Source organism: Amblyomma americanum, chromosome 7 (assembly GCF_052857255.1).
Source record: "Amblyomma americanum isolate KBUSLIRL-KWMA chromosome 7, ASM5285725v1, whole genome shotgun sequence".
In the NCBI taxonomy this organism is placed as follows: Eukaryota; Metazoa; Arthropoda; class Arachnida; order Ixodida; family Ixodidae; genus Amblyomma; species Amblyomma americanum.
This window is the reverse complement of record NC_135503.1, coordinates 764,243-785,870: the sequence shown is the minus strand read 5'-3', so window position 1 is coordinate 785,870 and position 21,628 is coordinate 764,243. Positions and strand designations below refer to the sequence as shown.

At 51.0% G+C, this 21,628-nt stretch overlaps 1 pseudogene across 1 annotated transcript in view; it reads left to right on the top strand.

Moving 5' to 3' along the window:
• LOC144098246 (SEC14-like protein 2) overlaps nt 1–20,612 on the top strand; it is a 144,921-nt pseudogene extending 124,309 nt beyond the window's left edge. The window contains exons 9-12 of the transcript XR_013307147.1: nt 2,298–2,384; nt 6,228–6,334; nt 9,237–9,546; nt 20,370–20,612. The product of XR_013307147.1 is annotated as an SEC14-like protein 2 (transcript). The remainder of the gene's footprint in view (nt 1–2,297; nt 2,385–6,227; nt 6,335–9,236; nt 9,547–20,369) is intronic.
• The last annotated feature ends 1,016 nt before the right edge of the window (nt 20,613–21,628 follow it).

Below are 21,628 nucleotides of genomic sequence, written 5' to 3'. Positions count from 1 at the left end.
TCAGCGTATACCTCGGAGCAGGTAAAAGCTCATCAAGGCACGGAGGCACGGGAGGTCGGCTCTCATAGCGAACACCAACAACCACCACGTCGTTCAGCTCGCTTACTCCAGCTTAGGGGGAAGGGATCTAGAGTTATCAGGCACTCGTGCTGATGTAGAGCCTGAGCAAGGCTGTTTACACCTGTCGCACTCTGGCATTTCATGGCCAGTAATGTGACCTCTGCGGTTTCGTTGTAAAGTCAGTAACACCAAACCAAATAATAAACGCTTTCTTCGGTCTGGCACTACCCGCCGGCTATGTACCGTTATTTCAGCGGTGTTTGTCGAAAAGTTAACCACAAAGATGTGAAGAGCAAGCCATGCATTAAAAAAAAAACACACGACGTCCAGTTTGTGCAATGCCTACAGGGTGTTGTTTAAGTGATACCGCTGAAATTTGGCCGTACTTACATACGTCGGCCAAACAGAACGGTGCCTGAAAGACCGGCTGAGTTAACATGCCTGTTGTTTGCAAACTGCGACGACAGTAACCTTGCAACTCACTGCGAAAAATGTAAAGGCTGCAAGTCCAAGCTGCGTCAAGTGAAGGTGCTGAGAAGATACAAAGAGCAGCCGGGGAAATCTATGGGGCCTACATCATCCACACGAGGGCGGAGGCTTGTGTCGGCACACCTTCCATCACGCTGCTGAAGAAAGAGTTGCCATATGTTAGCGCTTAAGTATCTACGTCCAACTGTTTGATTGCGACGAGTGTTTATACCTGATGCTTTGTCTTATATGGACGGTATATATTGCTCTGTTCAGTTCAGTACAACGCAGCGAGCCATGGAAAGAAAAACGATAGGTGTAACGTTGAGAAACCGGAAGCGGAGAGAGTGGGCGAGGAAGCAAACGCGGGTTAATGACTTCCTAGTCGAAATCAAGAGGAAGAAATGGGTTTGGGCAAGGCATGTAATGCAAACGCTAGATAACAGCTGGTGCTTAAGGGTAACGGAGGGGATTCCTAGAGAAGGCAAGCATAGCAGGGTTGGGCAGAAAATTAGGTGGGCGGATGATATTAACAATTTTGCGGGGATACGGTTGCCGCAGCTGGCAAAAGAGAGGGCGAATTAGAGAGACATGGGAGATGCGTAATAATAATAATAATAATTGGTTTTCTGGGGAAAGGAAATGGCGCAGTATCTGTCTCATATATCGTTGGACACCTGAACCGCACCGTAAGGGAAGGGATGAGGGAGGGAGTGAAAGAAGAAAGAGAAATAGGTGCCGTAGTGGAGGGCTCCGGCATAATTTCGTCCACCTGGGGATCTTTAACGTGCACTGACATCGCACAGCACACGGGCGGCTTAGCGTTTTTCCTCCACAAAAACGCAGCCGCCGCGGTCGGGTTCGAACCCGGGAACTCCGGATCAGTAGTCGAGCGCCCTAACCACTGAGCCACCGCGGCGGGTGGAGATGCGTAGTCAAAGTCTGTAATCTGGATGTCCATTCCATCGGGGTTCCGTTTCGCTCTCTTGGATCTCGCTCCGCTCTCCCAAGCTGCACTCTTATGTTGGTCGCACGACCTACTTGCTGATCTGGATTGCCGGTGGCCAGCTAGAGAAAACTCGACAGTCGTTGCAAAAGGAGCTGGGGGCAGGCTAACGGGCGCCCCGTGTATGTTTTAATGCGAGAGGCCTCCGTCCTCTGTCTATGGCGCGGAATTCGGAGGTTGTCAGAACGCCGGTGTGCGATGTCGCAGCACATGTAAGCAAACACGTACACTCTAAACAGAACGGAGTAAAAAGGGAGTACTCCCTTTTTACTGCCATACAGGCGTATTTGTGTTGAGTGTATAGTCATGAAGGTTGAAACGTACTATGAAAGTCGTGACTCACGATCATTCTGCAACGTAGCATGACAAGCAAAGTAATGTAAGGTGTACAGAGTTTGCACAAAGTATGCATAGTCATACCTCGTAGTCATGGTCATGGCTTACAATCTCTCTGCAATGGCTCGGCTGCTGACCCGAAAGACGGTGGTTCGATCCCGGCCGCGGCGGTCGCATTTCGATGGGGGCAAAATGGTAGAGGCCCGTGCACTGTGCGGTGTCAGTGCACGTTAAAGAACCCCAGTTGATCGAAATTTCGGGAGCTCTTCACTAGGGCGTCCCCATAACCTGAGTCGCTTTGGCACTTAAGCCCCCGTACTCCAGACCATTGTGCAACGTAGCAGGACTCGGCAGCTTTCGCATTCTCGCACGTAAGCAGTGTCCTTGCCGAATTTTTCTAAGCAGTTTTCCTCTCTCTCCTTCGCAGCGCCGCGCTTCTTCCCCGCCCTGTGGAAAGTCATCCGTCCTTTTCTGACCGAGCGAACGGTGAACAAGGTGGCCATATACTGCACGGGTGAGCGCAGCCGACCCTGTTGTAATCCTCTCCCGCAAAGGGCAGAACGGCACGCCTCTACGAAGAGGGTAGCGTTTGTATCGCGCCGTGCAGCTGCCCCACATCATTTCAATTCATTTTTATTTCCATCTGGGAGTACTTAATTTTTTTTAACTCTTTCAAACATGCAAGTGTTCCTTCTTCGGCAGCACCATATATGGAAATCGGTCCGCAGTATTGTGCGCCACAGGTTCATGGCCGTGTCAGTGGGAAGCACATGCTGGCACAGCGTGCCTTCGGTCGGGGCCGACCATGGAGCGAAAAGTGCCTCCTTCGTGGCGCAGCTCGAGGAGCGCCCTCGCATTGCCACGGGTGGAGGAGGTTACCGCTTTCCAAGGACACAACTTTCGCAAAAAAAAAAAAATGTGGCTCCAATCCAGGCTGTGAAGGTGGTCTGACAGCGAAGCTGTAGAACGACACCCAATTACCCATTGCGACTCCACTTGAAAATATATGCACGTGAAACCAGAGAGATGTGAAATGTACTTGAACTGTAAGCTGTATGCCTGATTTCAAAAGAGATATGCTGTTTGCATTCAGTTTTTATCCTGACGTTTTTGCTTACGACAACGATACGAAAACGCAAACGCAATCTTTACCGGGAAACACACACTGGGAGAGGGAACGTGCTTCGCATTCTTTGCAGGCGCTGTTATCCCACATTATGCCGTTTGCACTTCACACGAGGGCTCCGAATGGCGTCAACCCCTTTCGAAGCATGCAGCTGAAAACCTAATGTTTACCGGAACGCGTCGGATGGTTTTCCCACTGTATATAAAAATTAACTAGGAAATTTACGCAGCTCCTGACATGCAGAAATATTTAAATTGCTGTATATTAAAGCGCTCTCTAGAGTTCACTAAAATTATGGTTTCTTTCTTGCAAAATCAGTGCATTTTCGAGCGTGTTTTTCTTTAGCCTAGCGTTTTTTTTCTTGCTTACGATGCAACGAAAATTTCCTTGCACGGTAGAGGTATACAGCTTCGCTGTAAAAAAGCTGCCAAAAGGAAGAAAATGAAATACAGGTGTTGACATCACCCAATTTAGCAAGTAGGATGCGGTGCGTGTTCAGAGTTTTTTTTTTCCGCGTATACCTGCAGAGACCACGCTGCACCGCCACTCATTTGGAAACGGATTCATTTTCGGTGTAGAAGCCTCGAGTTTGAATCAAGTGTCGGGAGAAGTTCTAAACGCGTGCAACTGCTTCTTGCATGCTCGACAAAGGCCGAGAAAGAGTTTTCTGTTCTCTCTCACTTCCTTTGATACAAAAGTTGGCAGTGATTCGTGATGCTGTATGCATTTTGTACTTTATTGCGGCGGCAACCTTCAAGTACTCTTTCATGCTCACTTTTGCCTTTTAAAGCGAACGCTTTACTGGCCGCGAACTTGCGATTTCGCCTTGGCGGTGCTCCGAGGAGGCACATGACGTCACAACGCGCGCCTCGCCGCGGAGCCGTACCGGTCTGGCCGGGCCGGCGGCGGCTGGAGCACTCGGCGCGAAATAGAGATGTGCTCTAATGTTGAATTCCAATGGCAGATCGAGAGCGCTCCGCCGGATCACAAACGGAGCGCGTAGTGCAGGCGGAGATCACTCCCTCCCATTTTGCCAATGGAATGCATGCGCTCCCGCGGGGGCACTTCAGCGCAAGAATTGCTCCAAGTTCAGGCAACATAGCGGCGCCCATCGAAGCACGGCCTCTCGCTTCACCAGCGATTCGTCCTTGCCGCCACTCTGTCTCTCACGTTCACGGCAAACAATAGGCGCACGAAGCTTTCGCTTTGTGTGATGATGCCCGCACCACAAAATTCCAGTGATGAAACGCGCCAAATTTTCAGATTACTTCCTTATTTACAGAGCTGCTAGGTTTAGAGAGTGCGCGTCGTCTAAGCGCGGGATGTTCAAACAAATCAACGATTTTGGTCTAAAAAGCGGTCACAAAGAATTGACCGCGATGGAATTGACATCCTGTTAAATTTTTTTGTTTTAACTTGTGCGGACGCGAACAAAGCGAAAAATAATTACATTTGGGAGAATTCAATTTAAAAAAAGTCAAAAATACTGCTTGTACGTTGCCCGGATCACCGCGTAGCGACGACAGGAAGGATGCAGCCGGTCATGACCGGAAGCAGACGCGGGAAAGTAAAACGTCGCGCGGGGTTCCGGTCAAATCTGCCGATTTCGGCGGAGCAAATATCGCTGCTCCACGGAGCGATCTGCCATTGGAACAGACAACTCGCTCTCCCATTTTTCCATTGGAATACGATTGCTCCCAACAGAGCAGAAAAACTTGATCCGGATCTGCCATTGGAATTCAACATAAGTCGACGCCAATGCGGTCAGAGTGCGCTGAAGCCACCTAACGCATCGGCGGTCAAGCGCATTTGGAGTATAGAGGGTCTTGCTTTGGCCGACGTGACGTCGCCGTGCAGCGCGCGCGCGCGCGTTACGCCTGAGTATAAACGCGCCTTAACAGAGCCTGCGCTTAACCGCTGACCCGCTAACCAACGTATTCGGCGGCGGCATCTATGGGAGCCACTGAACCCCTCCCACCCTCCCCATACACACACTCACTGAATAAAAAAAAAAACCGGTGCCGAGGCTCGGAACCGAACCAGGACCTTTGGCTTTTCAGGCCGAGACGCTACCACTCCACCACGACGACTCAAGCTTTAACCATCAATAAAGGCGCATCTAGTGAATGCACTCTTCCAATGCAAAAGTCGCCGCGCTTTCGCTATGTATATCCTGGCGTAGCAGAGCTAGGCCATCAGCATTTTTTTTTTCATTGCAATGGAGCGATTTTATCTCAACCTGCTATGCGAACGCCAAAGCTCAAGGCTTTGTGAAGCTGTCAGTGGGCAGCTTTTACTCCGGGCCCTAGCTGTCACCGCTATGGTCGAATAAGTATCGTTAATTAACGGAAATCAGCTGGAGTGGTACTCACTGCTCCCGGTCCTGCCTGTACCGCATCCAAACAGCCCCAGCAAGCTATACATGTCCAGTCGCCACATGGTCCCCTCACTGCGTTGGACGCACCTATGTGCGTGTGAGGCAACCGTGTGCATCCCCACAAGTGTTTTTGAGCCAAATGGCGCGCCACCCAGGATGACGCGAAAGTGCAGTCGGTGTTCTCTCGAAGAGGTTTTACTTGAGATGAAACAGACGACGCAGCCCAATTGAAAGACAACCTTTCCGGGGAGAAAGCGTCAACCAGCTCAGTGGGCCATCTTAAGGCGAAACAATTGGAGGTAAAACTGCACGTCTGGTGGGCGCCTCGGATTCACTCGACTGCCGAGACTCCCAAAGGGAGCCACCCTGAGAGGAGGACGTGCGACACGTGAGGGGTTTTGAAAGCTGAAAAATTAAGTCAGCTCGACTTTCGGCTTCTGTGCGCCTCGGCGCCCACCTCGTGGACCCTCAACTTTAGGCGTCCGAGGTGCTGCTAGACCTTGGCCAGCACGCGTCATATGAACAAAAGGCGACTTGTTGAATTAGTTTGCCAGGTAGCCGTCAGTGGATTTTAACGCGAAGGCTGCAGAAAATCCCGCGTCGCTGTGAGCTACAAATCCCCGGAGAAGCAACCTGCAGGGGTGGGACACTTGTTGCGCCGTGACAACTGTACTGGCAGTTGCACTAGTCGCGAGAGCCCCACCAGTGACTTTCCTCACTTGCGCATTGCTTAACCGCCGCGCCACTCAGCCACGAGTGGTGTGAGCGTGCACGGACATTAACGCTAACGCGTCACACCCTTTTCTGAGCTTCTCCCTAGGCCACCGTGTAGCACTAGGGTGTGGCACACGCAGATGACTGGCGGAGGGGCCTCTTCGAACGGCTGGACCCGGACGGCGTGCCGCAGCACTGGGGAGGAAACCTGGTGGGGCCCGACGGCGACCCCCGTTGCGCCCACTTGGTGAGCTGCTTATCGGAACCGTTCCCTCGTCATGTCACGAGATGTGCGCCTACACGTGACCAACAACGCACATAATTGCAGTGCTATGAACGAATGCTGCCAGCTTTTTCAGAGTATGAGCTCTCCCGTTTGTTGTCGCCTACTGCCATTCATCCGCTCTCTCCCACTCAAGTTGTGCACCAACAATAAGCTTTATTACAACTCTCCCCCATGTCCCGTCAGCTGGTGTGCCCCAATGTACGGTACTATAGGCCCCCTACTTTTGTTTTTACCTTCTTAGTATCTTTCCACCGCCGACGTAACTACTCACCCCCTAACTATCTCCTTTAGGCTGCCCTATAACACAAACAGACACTGTCAAGTACTTAGGTATTGATATCTACAGTGACCTATCCTGGCCCAGTCATACTACTCATATAGCTAACTCTGCCAATCGCGTCCTTACGGCGTAACATCGCAAAAGCACCCCCCCCCCCCTTAGTCGAGCTAATCGCTTATGTATCTCGCTTCTCAGGCCTAAACTACAGTACGCACATTCTATATTCGATTCTCACCAAACTAACTTGTCTAATTTACTGGAATCTATTCATAATCTTGCTTTACTATTCAGTCTATCAAAATACTCTCAACGCACTAGTGCAGCCCAGCTAAAATCCAAACTTGAACTTTGTACTCTAGCATCCCGCCGCAAACAAGCTCGATTTTCTCTTTATAAGTTTTTTTTTTACAGCTTTCCACCCGTCAGCGAGTTTATCCGTCTCTGTCACAGCCATTCCCCAGCGCTACCATTCCGCAACATTACAATAAATCATTTTTTTCTCCGTACTTCCCTGGACCTTCCCGGCCACGTCGCTTCTCTGACAGCTAGATATTCAGTAATTGAAGACTGCCACGGAAAATAATTTTTGTCGTAACTCCCATACTCCCCGCCCACCCCTCCTGTAATACACCTTAAATGGGGCCTTTGCGGACCTAATAAGTAGACAAAGAATAGTAATCGAAAGCGTTGTACTTGAAAAATTAAGCTGAGTGTCAAGATTTTGATGGCTCATACTGTAGATAGCCAGATGTGATTACCTTCCGAAAGACGGCTGGATAACGGCGCGCTGAGAGCAAACTTGAAGGGCCGATGCACGGTAGTCGTAGTGGTGGAAGGTAATACGAACGCTCTCCATTGCGCAGATTCCATTTTATTAATTTGATATTGCTCGTAAGGACTCTACACATTCGAAGCACACTCGACATCAGGACGGCGAACTAATTTGTATGGTCGTAACAATACGAAGCACGCTAAAGCGAATGACTAGCAAAAATTAGGAGGAATCTGGCGGGAAATGCTTCCGGTGCGCTAGCATGTAAGTTTATGGAACGCGAAAGAAAACGTATTCGCAACTATCAATTTTGAGCCTTTAGGAGCTCCGCGTAAACGTAAGTGCCTTTGTTTAGGTGCGATATGTCTTGCCCGCAACATGTAAACTCGAAAACATTCCGACTGTTTTGCTGAAATCGGTGCTAGATGATACACCAGCGAAAGACCGATTTGACAGGTGGTGATCACCGGGGATGTTATAGATCACTATCAGTAGAAGTTCTGGGGTCAGGTAATGTAGAGTAAAAAATAGTAAACAACTTCCAAAGTTACGCGAGAATCGACATAGTTAAATAGAGCGAACTCGGAGCGATAGGGAGAGGCAATCAAAAGTCATGCACTTAACCATTTAGCCTGGAAATTGTTAAAAATTACTTCTACTTTGAACAGCGATTTGGAGCGAATGACTCCGTAACGAGCTCTTGAGAAGCCAACGAACATGGCAGAACTGTTTGGTGACTGGCGTCTATGGTGAGAAAAATGTCACGTGCAGATTCATTTAAATGAGTTAACGTATTGAGCCTTTGCACTGAGCAATGGACAACAGATACTTGATTCAAGGAGTTCCAGAATACGTTTAAAAATTATATACTCTAGGATCACACATGAATATAATGTGAAAGAGATGGCCGATTGCTTATTGCTAGGCTTATAAGCAAGAAGTGCAGGGGAAGGGGGAAAGAGATTTTCGATAACTTTTGGGAGGTAACGAAACTAAGGAAGAGGGTAACGAGCCAGGAAAGGCTTTAGAATACAGGCTGTCAAGGGGCAGAATAATATAGTTTAAGATCATCATCAGCCAGACTACACCCACTGCAGAGCAAAGGCCTCTTCCATGTCTCCCCGATTAACCCTGTCCTTTGCCAGCTCATCCGCCAACCTAACTTTCTGCCGTCCCCTGCTACGTTTGCCTTAATTCTCTTGGAATCCACTCTGTTACCCTTAAGGACCAGCGATTTTCTTGGCTTCGCATCACATGCCCTGCCCAAGCCCATTTCTTCCTCTCGATTTCGACTAGGATGTCATTAACCCGCGTTTGTTCCCTCGCCCACTCTGCCCGCTTCCGGTCTCCTAACGTTGCAGCTGTCATTTTCCTTTCCATAGCTCGCTGCGTTGTCCTTAACTTGAGCTGAACCCTTTTCGTTAGCCTCCACGTTTCTGCCGCCCCGCAGGTGAGTACTGCTAAGATACAGGTGTCGTGTACTTTTCTTGTAAGATGCCTTCATACTAATCATGATATCTGTGATCATTGCTAGCAAATGAGGCCGATGAAATGCTAGAAGGTATAAAGTGGGGTTCCAAAATTCGCGAGGGTCATTTCTCAGCGGTACTTGTATATGAATAGGAAGTAGAAATCTCACGAGACTGCATTTCAACGCCAAGTTAATTTTTTGCAACTCAGAAGCAGACAAGAAGATAATATCAGCGTAACGTATTGAAGACGTCGCCTGTGCCGCAGTACCTTGTTTGTTTGTTTGTTTTTTTTAAACAAGAAGGACACACGCGCCTTCTCCGCTGTGGGCGGCGACGCAGGTGTGCCCCGGCGGCGAGGTGCCGAGCTCGTTCCGCGAGGCGCTGGCGCAGCGGCGCCTGTGCCCCGAGGCCGGCGCGACGGTGAGGCGCGTGGAGGCCCGCAGCCGCTGGCAGCTGCCCGTGCGCGTGGCGCGGAGTGGCGAGAGACTCAGCTGGGCCTTCCAGACGGCCTCCGGGGACGTGGCCTTTGGACTGCGCTACGAGCCGCCCCAGGGCGGCCACGTGCAGTGGCTGATCGAGACGCAGAGGGTGCCGTCATGCAGCCTGCTGCCTGAGCGCGGAAGTCTCGTGTGCGACAAGCCCGGAACATGTGAGCGACCAACTCTTCTTTGTGCCCTCGACGTCACACGCGAGTTTTTTACGTCTTTAATGAATTTCCTTGGGTAGCTTCGTGCTGAAAAAGGCGGTACATTTAAGAGGAAATTGTTAGCTGTGAGCACTTTCTTTCTCATGATCCGTTTATGATCCCCAGCATTCAACTGCGCAGAACCTCCTGAGGTAAGACACATGCAACTTCCTGTAAGTCAGCCTTCGGTGTAGAGGAGTTCCGATGCTTCATCAGAACTGCTAAAGTCCTCAGATTATTCTAAAGAAACTGCATACATTTGTTGTTGGCCAGACTGAAAGCAGCCCTGCTTGACCTTATTAATGTGATAGCACTTAGGCTGTCGTCATGCAGTTTCCTACTTCTCCGTAACAAAATTCCCTGATTGCTCACGTCTCTGATGACGTAATCGAGGTCACATGACCCGGACTGAGCAACCATAGAGCACCAGCAATGTTAAAATTCCTCACTAAAGTATCGTATTGGTTGATAGAGGTCACGTGACCATGTGATGTCATCACAAGCTGTCCACCGGGGTGCTGCGCATGAGCCTCACGGCAGCTCGGGAAGAGCAACCTGGGTCTCACAAGCCCCACCGGTGGCCGTGTCTGAAACGGCCACCCGTCGGGGCAGTGGCGCATCGAACACAGCAGCGAACGTGGGACTAACGATAATAACGATATGTAGTTGCGTTAACATTACATGTTGCATTGTACCGTCACGAAATGGTAAATATTGACAAATAACTCTATATGTTATATCAAAAACCTTAGTTTAATATTCTCAGTAAACATTGTTTTAATGCTCAATTCAAGACGCTATTATGATGTTATATGTTGTTTAATAAACATTAGTTTAACGATCGAAATAAACATCCTTGTGAAGGTCATTATAATATTGTCACCGAAAGCTGGCAGAAAGGGCAGAAGGGTGCACTAGAACTAGCATAGCCTGGTGACGACCTGGTGGAAAGGAATTCGAGGTGGGTCAATGCGCTTCAGTAGGCTGGCCGGCTTCGCAGGTGGTGTCTTCCGACGTTGGCACTCGCGGCAAGACTTAACATAATGCTGGACAACTGTAGCAAACCGGGGCCAGTAATACTTCTGCCGTATCGGCGCAAACGTGCGAGAAAAGCCGAGGTGACCGGAAGAAAGCTCGTCGTGGCATGCGCGCAGAACTTCGTCTCGAAGCACCGTTGGAAACACGAGCCGGTACGGAGTGCCCGTGGGACCGTAGTTTCTCTTGTAGAGGGTGCCGCCCCGCAAGCAGAACGACGATAGCCCGCGTGAGAAGAAGCGGGGCGGCGACGAGGTGCGACTTTCGAGGTGCTCTACGAGGGGTCGTATATAGCTCGGCGTCATCTCGCTGTTGTTGAGCAAGGACGGACGTGGTTAAAGCGCCAAGAAAAGCGGGATCGTCTTCCATGTCAGCAATAGTGTACGGGAGAGGAGCACAGGACAGGCAGTCTGCGTCGCTGTGTTTGTTGCCCGACTTGTACACGATGGTAACATCGAATTCTTGCAAGCGGAGGCTCCAACGCGTTAGCCTCACCGGTTGATCTTTAATGTTCGCGAGCCAACAAAGCGAGTGGTAATCGCTCACGACTCGAAATGGGCGACAATACACGTATGGGCGAAATTTCGTTACCGCCCAAACGACAGCAAGGCACTCCTTTTCCGTGATAGAATAATTAGCTTCGGATCGCGAAAGAGTGCGGCTTGCATAAGCAATCGCGCGCTCAACACCATCTTGCCACTGAACGAGGACGGCACCCAGACCGATGTTGCTGGCATCGGTGTGTAGTTCCTTGTCCGCCTCCTCGTCGAAGTGGCCAAGAATGGGCGTAGTGTGGAGGCGGTTCCTGAGGTCGTCGAAGGCCTTCTGCTGTTCTTGGGCCCAGATGAAAGGTTGCTCATCATTTGTCAAGCGAGTTAAAGGCTCAGCTAGTCGGGAGAAGTCTCGCACAAAACGTCGGTAATAGGCGCAGAGACCCAAAAAAAGGCGCACAGCACGCTTGTCAGGGGGGGGGGGGGGGGGGGGGTAGGAAAAGCAGCGGCGGCAGCCGTCTTGTCGGGGTCAGGGCTATCACCTTCAGCGCTCACGACATGGCCCAGGAACTTCAGCCATTGGAGTGCAAAGTGGCATTTTTTTTCTGGTTTGAGCGAGAGGCCGGCCGATCGTATGGCCTCCAGTACTGCACTCAAGCGCTTGAGATGCTCGTCGTAGGTGGCAGAAAAAATGACAGCACCATCAAGGTAGCCGAGGCAGTACTGACATTTGAGGCCAACGAGGACAGTGTCAATCATTCTTTGAAAAGTGGCAGCAGCGGAACACAAGCCCAAGGGGAGCACCTTGAACTCGTACAACCCGTCGGGAGTAACGAACGCTGTCTTCTCGCGGTCCCGTTCATCCACCTCAATCTCCCAGTACCCATGCACTGCGGAGGTCAAGAGAAGAAGAGTAGCGGGCATGACGCAGCCGGTCGAAAGAGTCATCAATTCGAGGTAACGGGTAACCGTCCTTTTTGGTAATTTTGTTAAGTCTTCTATAAGTCTTCTATAGTCAACACAAAATCTGAGTGTCCCGTCCTTCTTAGCAACCAGTACAACGGGCGAAGCCGATGGGCTTGTAGACGGTTGTATGACATCATCCCGGAGAATTTCGTCAACCTGCATCCGTATCGTCTCACGTTCTTACGCCGACGCTCGATAGGGGTGTTGACGGATAGCCCTATATTTTTCCCCAAGTGGCGGTATTCGGCGCTACTGTTCGTAACTAGAAGTTGAGTTCGCTGGTTCTGCAGGTTGACCCACCGCGGTGGCTCAGTGGTTAGGGCGCTCGGTGGTGGTGGTAGTGGGTTTTTTTATTAAAATAATAATAAAATGGAAAGAAAAGAGTTTTGCTAGCCCCGGCATCTGCCATCGATACTGAAGCACCTGAGCTGGGGCAGCGGAAATAAAGGATAGCAGGCAGAATGGAGAAATGAAATGAAAGAGGTGAGTGGACTGCTGATACGGAGTTCCCGGGTTCGAACCCGACCGCGGCGGTTGCGTTTTTATGGAGGCAAAACGCTAAGGCGCCCGTGTGCTGTGCGATGTCAGTGCACGTTAAAGAACCCCAGGTGGTCGAAATTTCCGGAGCCCTTCACTACGGGGCCCCTCCTAACCTGAGTTGCTTTGGGACGTCAAACCCCCATAAACCAAACCAAACAAGCTGGCACGCGGTGGTAGAGACTTGAAAAATGGTTCTGCCTGGCGCACTGTCGTCGGCTATGGTGCATGGGGCGGAGAATGTCACCATGAGTTCGCGAAGGTCGATGACAGCACCATTTTCGCGAAGAAAATCGAGACCGATGATCAGGTCCATGGAGCACTGAGCCAGCACTGCGAAGCAACCAGTGAAGATGATACCGCGAATCTCAATCCTAGCGGTGCAGACGCCGAGCGGCATCAGCACATGACCGCCAGCGGTTCGAATTTGCGTTCCGTGCCAGGGTGTCAGCACTTTTCTCAAGAGGGTAGCAAGACCACGGCTCATAACGGAGAAATCTGCGCCGGTATCGACGAGGGCAGTCACATGCTGGTTGTCAACGAGGACCGGTATTGCGGCGGAAACAACCTCATTTTCTGGAGCGCGCGTCGTGGAAGGTTCCGAAGTGGAGGGCTGAGGTTTTGTCGAAGTGGAGCGTCGAGCAGAGGCTGTTCTCGGAGTCGGAAGGTGGTCGGAGAGGGGGGTGGAAGCTCGGGTTGAAGGGTCAAGTCGGCGAGCGGAGAATCTTGTTCGAATTGCGGAGAAACGGCGGCCCTACCCCAAGAGGTCGCCGTCTTCAGTTTTCCCGGCCGGGACTAGAGGACTGCCGGATGGACGACTGGCGACCTGGGGAAGAGAACCGACGGGGACCTGGACGGGCGCTGTGGCGAAGGCGCAGGGGGGACCCTAGCCGTCAGGTACTGCTCGATGTCACGGGGTCGTTCACCATAGCGTGGCTGGGGTGCGTCTGGTGAAAACCCTCGCAGTCCAATCCGACGATACGGGCAGTGGCGCAGTATGTGGCCGGCTTCACCGCAGTGGAAGCACAGGGGCCGGTTGTTCGATGTGCGCCACGTGTGTGCTTTTCTGGGGGGTGGTCGTGCGTCGGAGAGGGCAGGCGGAGTCGAAAAGCGTTGATGCGGTGCAGAAGGAGCAGGGCAGTAAAACGCCGGTGGTGCTGGCGCAGAGCTGCGCAACGATTCACTGTACGTTATGACATACGGCTCAGGCGGTGGCTAGGGACAGGCCATTGGCTGCACCGCTCGACGTAGTTCTTCGCGAATGACATGCGAAATGGCTCCGACACCCGGGTGTTGCTCGACAGGGCGAGGCTTCTGTAGCTCTTCCCGCACAATGCTCCTGACAAGCTCACGGAGGGCCTCACTCTCGGTGCCGGGCAGCGGCATGTTGGCGTCCATAGCAATTATATTCGCTGGACGGCCGTAATGCGCGAACCTCTGCTGCGAGGCGCGCTCCATGCTTGCCACCTCCAGAGCAAAGTCAACCATTGTGCTAGGAGGGCCGCACACAAGTCCTGCGAAAAGCTGCTCTTTGACTCCTCGCATAAGATGACGTACCTTCTTCGCTTCAGGCATGGCAGGATCTGCGCGTTTGAAGAGGCGCGTCATGTCTTCTACGAACATGGCGACGCTCTCATTTGGCCGCTGCGCTCGGGACTGCAGGGCGACTTCAGCTCGCTCCTTCTGTTCTTTGCTGCCGAAGGTGTCGTGCAACGGTCACCGGAAGTCTCGCCAGGCGAGGAAAGCGGACTCGTGGTTTTCAAACCACGTCTTGGCGGAGTCTTCCAGGGCAAAATGGACATTGCGTAGCTTGCGGTCCTCGTCCCACAGATTAAACGCAGCGACTCGGTCGTAGCTGGCCAACCAGTCTTCCACGTCTTCGAACTTGTCGCCATGAAACGACTAGGGAGTGCGAGGCGCATGGAGAAGCAGCGGTGCGGAACTGGCGGCATTCTGGGTGCTCTGGCTTGCCGCAGTGGACGTCATTGCGCGGGGTGATGCCGAAAGGGGTCGAAAGTCGGGATCCAACGCTGGCAAGCGGTGGTTTGCCTTGTGTACAGGTGTCTTGTCCACGGGGTGTAGGTGGGCGTCATCGGAGGCTCTCGGAAGTTCTTCGTACATTGGGAAATTTCCCAGCACCTCCACCAAAATGTCACCGAAAGCCGCCAGAAAGGGCACAAGGGCACACCAGGACTTGCAAAGCAGACACTCTGCGAACCAACGCACGAGCCGGGGAAGACGACGAAGGCCAGCGGGTGCTGTCGCACCGCATGGCGGCGCCAGTAAATGGCTAACAGTTTGGCAATATTTTAATCATAATTATAAAACAACATTACAAATACTGTTTGTATCAGTGAACACTTTAAAAATTCTAAAAACTAGATTTTTCGAGAAAAAGAATACCTCTACAGGAGCAAAGTCGCAGTTGTGGCAGACATCAATTATTGTAAAGAACGTGGTAATTCACTGGGTAATTCAATAATTTTTTCTATTAAACTTGTTGGTTAACGAAGATTGGAGGTTAATGCGAATGGCCGAGTCTGTAGCTACGGAGAAGGCTACGCCGTATAAGTATTTAAAACGAAGCAAAAATTGGCAGTGGCTTAGTCAGCTATGCCAGGTTATACGTATCGAGAGCGTTATTATGTAGCGTTATTATTTATTATGTAGTGCTGTTCGTTATTTCTCTTCTCGACAGCTAACTGCCAGGACACAGCCTCGAGGCCTGACGAATTGAGTTTCTCCTGTCTTCGACGCCGCTCAGCAGCGGCCCGGCTCTCCTCCATAGCCAACGGCTACGCCGCCACTGTCTCACCTCCCCTTTGTTTATATTGATACTTTTGAATGAGGGAGATCACAAGAAACAGCGGCGGGCTTCGACGAAACTCTTGATTACAGCTGCAGATTGCTGTCACTTCCACTTTCTCTTTTTGAGGCGGCGCGTGCTTCAGGTAAGCGCTAAGCGGACATGCGGAATGCACTGCGTCATTATACACCCGGCAGAGAACCGCTTCCTCGTGCACGCGCAACGCGTGGCGCAGCCCCGCGCAGTATGCTGCGCGCAATGACGTCACACGCGGCGCAACCCTGCCACTCCTCGCGCGACGCGCCCCGGCTGCGCGCTATGACGTCACACGCGGCACACCTGTTGCTTCCCAACGGCGCACTGGCTGCGCGTTATGACGTCACACGCAGCGCACCTGTTGCTCCTCGCGCATGGGCAGAATTGGTCTTCCAGAGGCACGGCTAAATGCTCGTCTGTGCGAGTAGGGTAGCTCTCGCTACAAAAGTCATTTTCTAAAGCACTGCACCAAAGCGTAACTCAGCGCAGGAGGAGCGACAATCGCAACGCCCGCTGATGACATGTAGCATTGACTGCGACTGCGGGCGGTTTCTGCGTCGTCGCTCGGTCATCGTCTGCTACGCGACCGTCCATTCTGAAGGCGCAGTTTGCTTTGCCTCCGCCACTTTGCTTTGCCTCGCCAGGTTTAGCAGCTGTATCGCCGCATGTCAGGAAGTGCACCAGATGAAGAAAAGCTTCGTCCGCGGAGACTAGCATGTTGCATGGCAGTGGCTGTAAGCTATAGGGCTGTTTTTCTTACTGTTCGTGGCGCCATTTTCACAAAAAGCATTCTGTCGACACCTGTACATGGTTAGCGTTTTTCCCGGCGGGTCATGCCCGTGACGGCGCGGCGTAAACGAGGACGTCCGCCGCACGAAGGGGAGGCAGGGACGGGACGGGTCCCTTTGTTGACGACTTCCGACCCCACTGGAGCGGCCCTCCTTGCGAACACAAGACCAACGAGTTCGCGGAAAGGTCAGCGAACTCCACAGGCAACCTTAGACTTTAATCAACCAAATGATCAGGCAGGCTTTCCTAAAGAATATTCCACAATAAATCTTATTCACACCATGAATCAGGAGATAGAGAGTGCGCAGAATGTAACCAACCTCTAATAGCCTTCATAGATTACGAGAAAACATTTGACTCAGTGGAAATCTCACCAGTCAATCAGGCATTGCGGAATCAGCGTGTAGATGAGCCTTATGTCAAAATACTGGAAGATGTATATAGGAACTACACAGCTACCATAGTCCTCGATAAAGTCAGCAATAAAATTCCAATAAGGAAGGGCGTCAGGCAAGGAGACACGATCTCGCAAATGCTATTCACCGCCTGCTTACAGGAGGTATTCCGAGGCTTGAATTGGGAACAGTTGGGGATAAGAGTTAATGGAGAATATCTAAATAATCTGCGATTCGCTGATGGCATTGCCTTTCTGAGTCACTCAGGAGATGAACTGCAAGTCATGATTGATGAGTTAGACAGAACAGTACGGTGCGTCTTTAAATTAACATGCAGAAAACCAAAGTAATGTTCAACAGTCTAGCAAAGGAACAGCAGTTCACGATTGGCAGCGAGGGGCTGGAAGTGGTAAGGGATGGGAAGGAGGAGGAAGAAGCGGATTTGCAGGGAGAAGTGGTAAAGGTGTACGTCTACTTACGGCAGGTAGTGACAGCTGATCCAGATCATGAGAGGGAAATAATTAGAAGGATAAGAATGGGGTGCAGCGCAAATGGCAGGCTCTCTCAAATCATGAATGGCAGGCTACCAATATCCCTCAAGGGAAAAGTGTACAACAGCTGTATCTTACCGGTACTCACCTACGGGGCAGAAGCGTGGAGGCTAACGAAAAGGGCTCTGCTTAAGTTAAGGACAGCACAGCGAGCCATGGAAAGGAAAATGGTAGGTGTAACATTAAAAGACCGGAAGCGGGCAGAGTAGGTGAGGGAACAAACGCGGGTTAATGATCCTCGTCGGAATCAAGAAGAAATGGGCTTGGACAGAGCATGTGATGCGAAGGCAAAATAACTGCTGGTCCTTAAGGGTAACGGAGTGGATTCCAAGAAGAGGCAAGCGTAGCAAGGTTAGGTGGGCGGATGAGATTAGGAAGTTTGCAGGCATAGGGTGGTCGCAGCCAAAAAAAGTTACCCGAAAAAACTAAAAGGTGATAACTCATGCACACCATTTAAAGGCAATGGAACCGGTTCTAACCAGTGTTTTTGTAGGAAAATCGCAACAAAATTGGATACCCATTGTCGACAGCACGGCAGGCAACCTAAATACTATCGCGTTTTCTTCACAAGCAATGTGGCTTATCTGAACTCGATTGGAATCGGCTGACTTGCTTTGAAGACATTTTACGTTAAAAAGAAAACAAAAATGAAGTCTCTTTTCCAGACCTCGTGTAACTCGACTGTGACGGCGACCGCTTGCTCGCTCCATCCTTATTCCCCGGGGGCAGGCAGTTTGCTAAAGAAAGGAAGACGGGAGCTACTCGCAGCTGAAATCAGTGTCCTCCTTTGTGCTGAATGAGATGACGTTCGGCGGTCATGTGTCGAAAAGGTGCTTATAGCCTTATTTTCAGGGTGTTGAAGCGGCTTATTCAAAAGCATTGCAAAATATCTATACCATCTGCGCAGCCACCAGAGGTGGAATTAGACTTGCTGATTGTGCCGGCAGTTGCTCCACCGTAAGGACACCTAAATGTTCAATATGGTCCACGTTGTTGTACACACGATCACCCATAATAGTCAATAGTCAACTCCTGTTGACACCATTCTAGATCCTAGTCCTCGAGGAACTTTAAAAGAAGGCGTGAATGTCCTGACGAGAACTGTGAGGAACTCCTGTCTACTTGAGGGAACTCGAAGCTACAAAAGTTAATCTAACCAAGAAGATGACACATTTACAGTGTGTGGTAAATATGTAGAAGCGATCGAACATTTTAGACTGAGAATGTGGTGGCATTCATGCGGATTTCGGTGCAAACAAAGTCATGTGCACTCTCCTTGGGGCACTACTGTTTAAGTAACACGGTGGTTTGGGCTAGTTGGTTGCAGTTCATAATGGAGACCAGTTTCGCAGCATGAATAAAACGCACACAGAAGACAAGGAACAAACAAGACAGGACTGTGCTTGCAAGCACAGTCCTGTCTTGTTTGTTCTTTGTCTTCTGTGTGCGTTTTATTTATGCTGCGAAACTTGTCCCCTACTGTTTAGAGACAAGAATGGTCATGGGAATGAAGCCGCGTTCAAAGTTAGCAAAATGCGATTGGAAGAGTGGTGGTTCGAAGGCAAGGAGGTGACGTAAGTAACAACTTCAGGATTGGGAATTGTATATAAACAAAACTGGCGATTTTATGGATACTACCGTTAAGCTCGGCGGATTGCTTAAAGAGCTATAAGAAAAACAAAACCAGGCATGGTGGCAACTGCTACCACCCCGTTCTAAAGAGTATCCCAGCCACCTGCTCGTAATCGCCTGGGTTTCGAGCCCAGAAAGATTTTATGCGTTGCATATTGCAATCACTCAGTCCAGCCCTTGGGCGCGGCCGGGCAGCCACCAAACCACGTGACGTGACGTCCCGACAGCCGGAGGAAAAGCTCGGCCCCAACTCGCGCGGTCACGCGCGGCCGCAGCCACCACCTGACTCCCGCTCCTCCCGCTAGGGGCACTGCGCTATGATTGATGTCATGGCATGTGTATAAAAGAGCTGCGCTCTTTCGCCGGGACAGTCTTATACCCCTGTCACACGGGCACTTCGAGGGCCCTCGAACCGATAGTCTATCGACTCAAAGGCGATCGAGCGCTGCTACACGGGCAGTTTCAATGGCGATCGAGTCAATAGCCTGTCGAGTCAACGGAGCAGCACGGAACTACATCGAGATATGCAACGCATTCTGGGCTTAACCAAGCTAAGCCTGGCCATTTTTTTTTCTTCTTGAGCCGCACAAAAATCCTGAGTACGACCTTTTCACTGTAGCCGTATGGCTACACTGTGACAAATGAGCAATTACTCCTATCGATGAACTCTACTCCACACTGGTGGATTTACCTTCTGTATTTGCTTATCGTATTACACTACTACAAGCGAATCATGCACAAAGTGAACAAGGGAGGGGAAAACTTCACGGTGCTTGCCAACGTTTCGACAAGAGGATTTGTCTTCGTCCTGGCAAAGCACTGGCGAGGATTAAATGGGGCCTTCGCTCCAAGGAGGAAGAACAGGTGAGGAGTAGGAGGGCGTGAAGTGGGAAGAGTGAATCTTGCCCAGGTATGATGGCTGTTGAAGATGATTAACCGATTGACCTCCAAAACTGTGATAAGAAAAAGGCCAGCTCAGCAGAAAGCAATCCGTGGCTGTGGTCGTTCTGCTATGCTGCCCAATTCCTATGTTTGAGTTTTCCAGGTCATCGCATCTAGTCATGCCGAGCCATCTGTCGCAGCTGGACACACAGCCTTTCAAGCCCACACTCGCTATCACTCCAGGCTCCACACTCCCGGATTCCTTTCTGCTGAGGTGGCCTTTTTCCTATCATAGTTTTGCAGGTCAACCGGTTAGTCGTCATTGGCTGCCATCGTGCCTGTACAAGATTCACCCTTGCCACTTCACACCCTCCTCCCCCTCACCTGGTCTTGCTCCTCGGAGGGAAACCCCGCCCATGACGAACGCTTTGCCCGGGCGAAGACAAGTCCTCTTGTCGATGAGGTTTCTTGTTGACTTTGTGATCAAGAAACTTCTCTCTACCATGAACTATTGCGAGAGACTCTGGGTGGAGCATTGCTATGTCTTAGTTATGGGCGTGCAGGAAAACACTTGCTAGATTCGGTGCAATGACCCGCGTGATGCCGTCAGTTTGCAGTGCCTGCCCTGGAGAGCACTCATGTGAACATGTGGCTCCCGCGCTTGCAGACATCCTGGAATTCGACAACTCCTACAGCTGGCTCAACAGCAAGGCTCTGGCCTACGTCGTCGAGCTTCTTCCGCCATTGGACAAAGACGAGCCGGATTCATCGTCCCTCTGACCTGTCTGCTGGAGCGAGCACCGCTGCCAACCAGAGCACATGCGTCGCACTAGACCGACAACACTTGTCGGCATTGTGCGGCAACCGGTTCATTGGAACACGATCGAATGAAACTTGATTTCGGTCCTCAGTGGCGGAATGAACTATAGTACACTCGGCCGGCATGACGGTAGTGTAGAACAGTAACGATGAGCTTGAACTACTGCCTTAGGCACGTATCCCGTGAGTCTGCTGTACTCAGCAAGGTTTGATGCACCCACGGCGTACCAGGAAAAGCCACAGCAAAGTTGCGAGTCACATTATTTACTCTGACTGTTAATTCACTGATACTTATCAGAACACATAGTCGCATGTTCTCCATAGCAGGTGGCCAGTCAAGCGAGAGCTAAGTAAGCACACAAAACCACTAACAGACAGAAGGTGCGTTAAAGAAGGTCCCAGGGAGATTACCCAGACTTATGTCCTCTTAATTACCACCCAATTGATAACAAAATGACAGAAACGTAGGAAGCAGAAAGAGGAATGCAGAAATCACATTCACGCTAATGCAGAGAAAGTCTGCACACGATCCGTAGACCTCAGAAACTGTAGCAGCAGCAGCAGCCCTGTGACGAGGAGCAAGGCACAGACTTCACCGAAGGGACAAAACTGAGAGAAGACGAGACAAGCGCCGTTCTCGCCTCTGATCTGTGACGAAACTAAACTTATATGGTATGGCATATATTGGAGACGCACTCACGCAAACGTTCCAGATGTTGTGTTTTCTCCCGTCGCAGTAGCGGAGGAGCACCCTGGAAACGGGTCCAGGCCACGCCACTCCGCGGATCACGTGTGCCATCCACCGGAGTGGAACAAGCCAGAGTGCGCGAACCGCTGACCACCCTCGTGCATTTCACGGCTGAAGCCTGCAGATTTTTGTGTCCCTCCGTCACACCACGAGAAAACACGCGGATAAGTGCAGCTTTGATTTGGGATCACCAGTTTGGGCTGAGGCAGTTTGCGTCGAAGGCGGTGCACACTTTGCATGCGAAGGGAACTTAATATATTTGGAGTGAAATTTGGGCGGCATTTAAAACAGCACCATCTCTAAAAACACGCTAAATTCGCACGCCGCGAAGTACAAGAGATCAAGCAAATATTCATACA